Genomic DNA, 7086 nt, shown 5'->3' on the forward strand with positions numbered 1-7086 from the left:
CTCAACCACCCTCAGCATTTAGGGTATGAAGCTACAAAAATAATACGCTACTACATGGCAAAGACATGAAGACAATGAGGCTGCTAAATATAAATTTTTGACTTCAATATATTTCCTTGCATATGATTTGAGCACCAAAGAGAACTTTTTTATGCCACCAGCAGGCAAATGGGATAATCGGTACAAAGTTGACTTTGCATGCCAACGAACCTAATAAGGTATCACATGATACAACTCAAGGCAAATATGTTAGTTTTCTCACCATGCACCAGGAAGATTGTAGAGAGTATTACCTGCCTAAACATAGCGGTCACTAAAAAACTGCATTTCAGAAACCAAATTTGAAGCTGCCAACTTTGGCATCCATCACTGTGTCCCAAAATGAGCCAGCATTTCTTTGCTTAGCTTTTGCTGCAGCTTTACTCTCCAGTTCTTCAATAGAACTAGGAAACATCTGGACATACAAGCTCTTGAACTTGTCATGCAAATTTACACGGTCTCTTGTGCCTGATACCAGTTGAGCAGAATTTGGCCGCTTCAGAAAGTCTAATACATTGAGAAGATTGCTCCTGCTCAACAGTGTAAAAAATATCAAGTCTATGTTCATCATGAATCAGCCCAAGTTTACAGCAACGAAAAGTCGACAAAGAAAAGAATGATCATGGTGCTGTAACAGGTATAAAAAGAAATATGTTCAGCTACACAACTTCCGTCTAGTGGAAAGCTATCAATGCAAATCAACAGAAGAAGCTACCTTTGAGCTTTGTACTCCCATGAGCATGATCATATTGAAGCTTAAAATTAGATGGAACAATGGAGCTTTGTACAGATAGGTCTGCATTTTAAAAAAATGAAAAAGATAAGATGGAATCTAAAATATAACTGCCACTGACCTCCTTCACTTAGGCTCCACTTATTCTTCTGAAACTTTTATACCAAAGAAATACATAATACAAACAGTAAAGTGAACAATAGAGCTTACCTGGTCCTGTGTCTGTGTTACTGGCATGACTACCACTACCATAATCTTTTATAAGCCTCTCTTGAAGCTTCAGTTTTTGGAGTATTATATTAGAGGAGTGCTTATTTGCTTCCTTGTTGACCTCTTCGAGTTCGTCGTCACCTTCTGAAGGGGCAGATGCAGATACACCATCCCTCACAATGATATCTGGTGTTTCGCGACTTTTTCGACCGAACTTCAGCAAGCGCTTGAAACCTCTTGCAGGTTCTTTGGGTGGAACGATCACTACTATAGACTTTTGAGAGGAGCCCAACTTCTTTTGTGAGTGAGTGAGATCCGTATCAGAAGAATACTGAACTCCAGAAGAATCCCGAGAAGCAAGACTTCCAACTGGGGACTCCACAAGGGTAGCAGCAGAGGGACTGAAGTAGTCAGGAATGATAGCGCCTAGACGCTTCAAACTTGAGCTAGCCGGAGAGGCAGCTTTCATAGGAGAGACTCTGGGCGCATATTGCTCTCCACTTGCTAGATTAGCACGAAATGACGCAGAACCACTTGCTGAGGATGCAATATGCACCACCTGGCCAGTACTCTCAGAGAGAAGTTGAGACAAAGTAGCACTTGGCACTCCCTTTCCAGCTGCTTCATCCCAAGGTGTGTGAGGTACAGAGTCTGGCTCAGATGCAAACTTACTATCGTGACGTTCATTAGTGCCCAATTCCATGGGAAATGAAACAATGTGACAACCCCTCTCAACGTGTGCCAATTTATCATCCTTCAAAAGTTCAGTAGCCTTGGCATCTTCACATACAGCAAAGAAGCCACCATCTGAGTTATGAGTTACATCAACATCTGACAGCTCTAGAGTCTGTGCTTTCCCTTTCTCCTCCTCCTTGTAAGAAGATAAGGAAGCATCTGCAACTGGGGCTTCCACAGGAATGCATTCCCCATCGCTCGTGTCCATGACGCTCCTTGCAGATGCATGAGCCTCTTCATCAGAAATTCTTGTAGGAGTTCCTGGGACATCTTCGTCAGAACTCTTCACTGCTTCGGCCTTCAGTTTTGCAATCCCTGGCCTAGCACCAGGTCCAATGCCAGACCCTTTGCGCAAAAAGGGCTTCATTTCCTGAATAGGAGCAACAGAACTTTGCCTTATCTTGCTCATGATAGGAGCCTCCACTTTTATGTCAGTTTCAGTGCTCAAGAGGGAGAGGGAGACCTCCCCTTCAGGCATAGGAGATGGATCTGTTAATTCACCTGTCACAAAACTCTGCCTGGTTTGCCTTGGTCGGGTCTTTTTCTCTACCCTTGAACTTCTTTTGGGTACACTGCCATTTGGTCCTGATTGTAAAGCCTTGCTTGCTCCTGGATGCTGAGCAGGAATCCCAGCATCCTTGGAAAGCACTATCGCAGAGCCTGACAACTTCCCTGGAGATGGTTTCATGTTTTCATTCTTCGGGTCTGAAAAGCAAGGAACCAAGGAGGAAAGAGAGTTCTCAGGGGCATTTGAGGAACTAGGGGTCCTCTGGACCAATGGCTTACCCCAGAGTTCCTCAAGGAGTGGTTTTAGGGGAGATGGAAACTATTCGTCTGGAGCTCCCAGGAGTGCTTGAGTTCTTTTGAGATGCATACACCGCCTTCTTTGCCCTATGAGCTTTTGGTGTCAATGCCTGCTCTTTCACCACTCGGGGTGTTAAGGGAGGAGAGGGAGGACTACTATCAGACCTCGAGTAATCCTTTGTCAACAATGGTTGAAGATTGCCATGCCCAACCATTCCATCCTCCTGCCAACAGATGTCAAATATTCATAACACATTAGAATCTATGGACAAAATCTCATGCCAAAACAAATTCAGCCAGATCTTTACCTGGAGTCTTTGCATATCCCTCAAGTTGGCCTAAAGGGCAAGCAACTTGGCAACACAAGCCTTGGCATGAGCTTTGTCATTGAGCTTGGCTGTTTGGGCATCCGTCTCCGCTTTTCTACACTCTAGAGTTTCCTCCATCAGTCTTAGTTTGGCTCATCTAGAGTACAGCTCTTAGCCTTTTCTTCACCATCGCTGCTGCTACTGGTGTCCATAACATGGTGTCTCTCTTTACTCTGGCGTTCAGAAAAGTAATTGATACTGCGAATCACGACCGACCCGGCCCGCCGGCTCCCAAATCGACCAACTTGAACCTTTTTTAAAGGAGAGGCAGACCACCTTCTAGGAGAAGCTCTTTGTGAAAGACCTTTGCTTGGGTACCCTTGCGGCGGTCTCATTGGGCTTACTACTGCAAGCTCATCAGGCAGTGGCATTGGGCTTGTACATTGTGAAACTACAGCTTCATTTATAGCAGAACAACCCCCTCTTGTATCACAGTTATCATACACTTGTGAGGGACTCCAAGATACTCCTCCATCAGCCTCTTTGGTTGGATTTGGCAGCTTACTCTGTAACTTCGGCAAGCCATGCAGGACTGCCAATCTATCAGACGCCCTCTCCTCTCGTGCGGTGAGCTCATAGAACCAATTGCAGGCTACACTGCAAGAAAGAATAGGAAAAAAGCAACTGTAAACTTGGGCTGATTCAAATAGCTGCTCTCACTAGATACTCCTTGTTCCACTTCGTCAAGGCTGGCCACTTACATAATGCATCTGTTATGATTACTAGCTCATTCGGTTCTTCATAGTTTGTGATAAACTCCTGCACAGAAAGGTTGCTCCGCCTGTCAATGTTGTCCACTGAAAGCCACTCCTGTTTCATACTCAGGCTGCTGCACAGCCAGCCCAGCTCTGAAAAAAAACCAACCACCTGCTCTTGTGTTACAAAAGGAGACCTTGATAGTGATATAAAATTTCACAGTGACTTGCAAACAACTGCTAGATCACATAGGGGTCGAATCTTCCAGTGAATTCGCCAGATTTCTTGCTTCAACTAGCTGAACATAGAGATGGCCCATATAGCTTGCTTCCGGATCACTGTCAAAAATACTTTTTAGAGATGACTCAACACAAAAATTAGTTAGTGACATGCTAAATCAACAATTGAACAAAACAACTGATAGGAACCTTCACCATGTTGTCCTCTTAGATATTCTTGCATACTGGAGAGAAGCATTTGACAGATATTAGCCTATACAACTCACTTAAGAAGGAGGGTAATTCATTTATACCTGTAATCACCTGGAAAGACTGGTATAACTGCCCGACTTGGCCAAACCAAAAGGTCCTTGAGAGCTGCTAGCAAAATATTATGTACATGCCCATTAATTCAACCGTCGAAGGCCTTAATCGTTAAAGGCCTTAATACATGCTGCTACGAACCTGTACTGCAAATATCAATAACACAATCAATTGCTACGTGAAACTAATCTGAATTTGGGCTACTATAAAACTAGAGTACTATACGAGATAAACCCCGTTCTTCCAAGAGACAATGGTTGGAATTTACCTGCTCTCCCAAAAAACATATAGTGGATGTCATTCAGCTCATGTCATTCCACAAAAAAACACTTCAATCCCACAAAAAACACTTGAGTCCCACAAAAATTTAGCTTATGTCATTCCAACTCCTTCCCAAAAAACACTTCAGTCCCACAAAAATCCAACTCATGTCATTCCAACTCCTCCCCACTTTGCAAGGTGGAGGATTCGTTGCCTGCAATCATATGAAAATGGAAAGAATAAGGTCACCTGTGTTATAACATGACTAAAACACAAATTACAACCAAATGGTTCCATACTTACATGATTTAAATAAACATCTAACCAGCAGACTTCAAGAAATCGTTAAAGATTCGATAATCATTTTGATCAAGAACATATCTATCAGTAGCCTCATTGTATGTTAAATGTGCCAATGCAATAATTGACTCAATATCAACCATGTTTAAGTCTGTCACATCATAAGAGTATGTATGGTGTCCTTTCACCTTCTGATACCAACCAAGCTGAACCTCCATCCCTTGTGGTCGATCTACCAAGTCAAGACCTCGCTTGTAATCTACATACCTGCCACCTACCTTCTTTCGCATCTTTTGGACTCTTCCAAGATACCATGTACTATGAAGACTTTGCATCTTCTTCAATTTTGTGGCTTTTCCATTTCTCTTGAAATTTGTGTCTCTGTTTCCACATGTGTCATCGTAGAAATAAACAGCACAATCTGACCCTATTCCAAAGAAATTTCCATTGGTTGTTGATGCTAATTTTCCTTCATTGCTGAAATACACTCCTTGTCTTACCCTTGTCAACCTATCTTTTGATAGTGTTGAGTTTCCATTGAGTTGACTCACCAAAGTAGACTTGAAGATGAATTTCTTGTCAACCTCCACCACGGGCGAGATAGTCTTGTTTTCATCCTCAATGCTTGCCTCATCTAGAATCCCATCCACCTCATGTCGAATCTCACTCAGAGCAATGACCTCGTCATCTCTGTCGCTGCCTTCAATGGGCCTATCTTCACCGCAAGGCTCCACAAAGTCATCGTGCTCATCGGTGTCACCCATTTCAGCATCTATCTTTGACCACATTGATTGTGTATCTATCCAAGGCTCTGTCCACCATTCAACTCCTTCGATTGTGCTAGGTTTGATCCCCAATGACTCACAAAGATCTTGTGCCTGCTTCAATCCCTCTTTCAATTCATCTATCAACTTTTCATCAGAGGAAACGCTCTCATAATTCCCAAGATCTGCTTCCAAAATGCCTTCATGCTTGTTCAAATCCTTCCATATGTGTTCTTGTTTCTTATGTGCCCTTGAAAAAGTCACCCCATTTGATTTACATTCATGCACGGTAATCTTGTTCAAGCTTCCAACACAATGCAAAACATCTCCAAAATCAAATGCTCTTTCTTGCCCAACCATACCTCCAATCTTGCTGAAATAAATTTCTGCTGCATCCGATCCTGTGAGATGTAAAGGACACTTGAGATTTGGGAAGAAATCCCGAAACATCTTTATAAGTAGAACCACAAAATGACAAGAAAGCTGGGTATCTGTGTAAGCCTCTTTGCTAATGAAGTTTTTCTTAAGAGTGTATGTAGAATGATGATGAATCCATAATCTCCACAACTTGAAGAAGAAGACCACTTTACTAGCAAGCACCACACGCTCTCTCAAGTCTAAATGTGGAGACAAAAAAATGTCTATATAATCAGCAACAACCTGCAAATATGCCCCAGTCCCTTGCATGCTCCTCTCTTTTTTTTGCATTTCTATCATACATTTTTGAACTTGTCTAGAGACAATCACTTGGGCTGCTCTCCAATTTTGCCGATCGTTTCGTTGTATATCTTCTTCTCGTAACTTGTGTTGATCGATAGAGAAATGATTATAGACCAAAGCAACATGATTGAGTGTAATCCAAACTTGTCCAATCGCTAGTTGTCGAATAGGACTATCAAGAGGGTTCACAAGCTTCTTTCCACAATGCACAAAATCTTGATCATGTAGTCCATACACATTGTCTCCTATGATTCTGCCTTTGAGTTTCCATCCATCCCATTTGATACCAAACTTTCTATCACTTTTTCCTAAATAGTCTTCAAGCATAAGCTTGCGACGTCTACTATCACCATCTGAAGCATGTCCAATTATTGGCCCTAGGCAATCCTTCCATTTTGCATTCCACATTTGCTCCACAAGACTCCATTGAGCTTTGATGAAATCGCTATCAAAGCGATTACAAGTGCAATGCACAACAAGAGCTAACCGTGGAAGACTCTCATGAAGCGGGTTGACAATGAGCAGTCTTGCATAATGTCCCACTACGTGATTTTGGAAGGCATCCACTATTGTCTCATATCCTTGTGCTCCATCTCCAACAATGATAACATCATTTGAGGAGCATTGATGATCCTCTCCCTTTCTTCCACAAAACCCAATTAGAGTGTCATCCTTCGCATTCCATCTGCAAAAACATGAAGCTCCACTTTAACATCTTTATTTCCATGGACTTGTTACATAAATAAATTTTAAAACTGAAGCGAAGAGAAATTCAACTAAGTTTTTACATGATGCGACGCTTGATGGTTGTTTCATCTTCAACAATAATGAATGGCACCCGTGATGCTATTCCATGTTTGGACTTTACATCCTTGTATATCTTTCCAACCATATCAACGATATACTCATGCTCT

General features: G+C 42.3%; 2 pseudogenes; both read right to left on the reverse strand.

The window, feature by feature from the left end:
- Positions 1–328: 328 nt before the first annotated feature.
- LOC148029482 (uncharacterized) lies at positions 329–3976 on the reverse strand (annotated as a pseudogene).
- A 732-nt stretch (positions 3977–4708) lies between these two features.
- On the reverse strand, positions 4709–6534 carry LOC148029483 (uncharacterized; annotated as a pseudogene).
- Between the last annotated feature and the right edge of the window lie 552 nt (positions 6535–7086).

The sequence above is a fragment of the Lygodium microphyllum genome, chromosome 11 (assembly GCF_053477565.2).
Source record: "Lygodium microphyllum isolate KBCC chromosome 11, Lygodium_microphyllum_v1.1.10, whole genome shotgun sequence".
NCBI classification, from domain to species: Eukaryota; Viridiplantae; Streptophyta; class Polypodiopsida; order Schizaeales; family Lygodiaceae; genus Lygodium; species Lygodium microphyllum.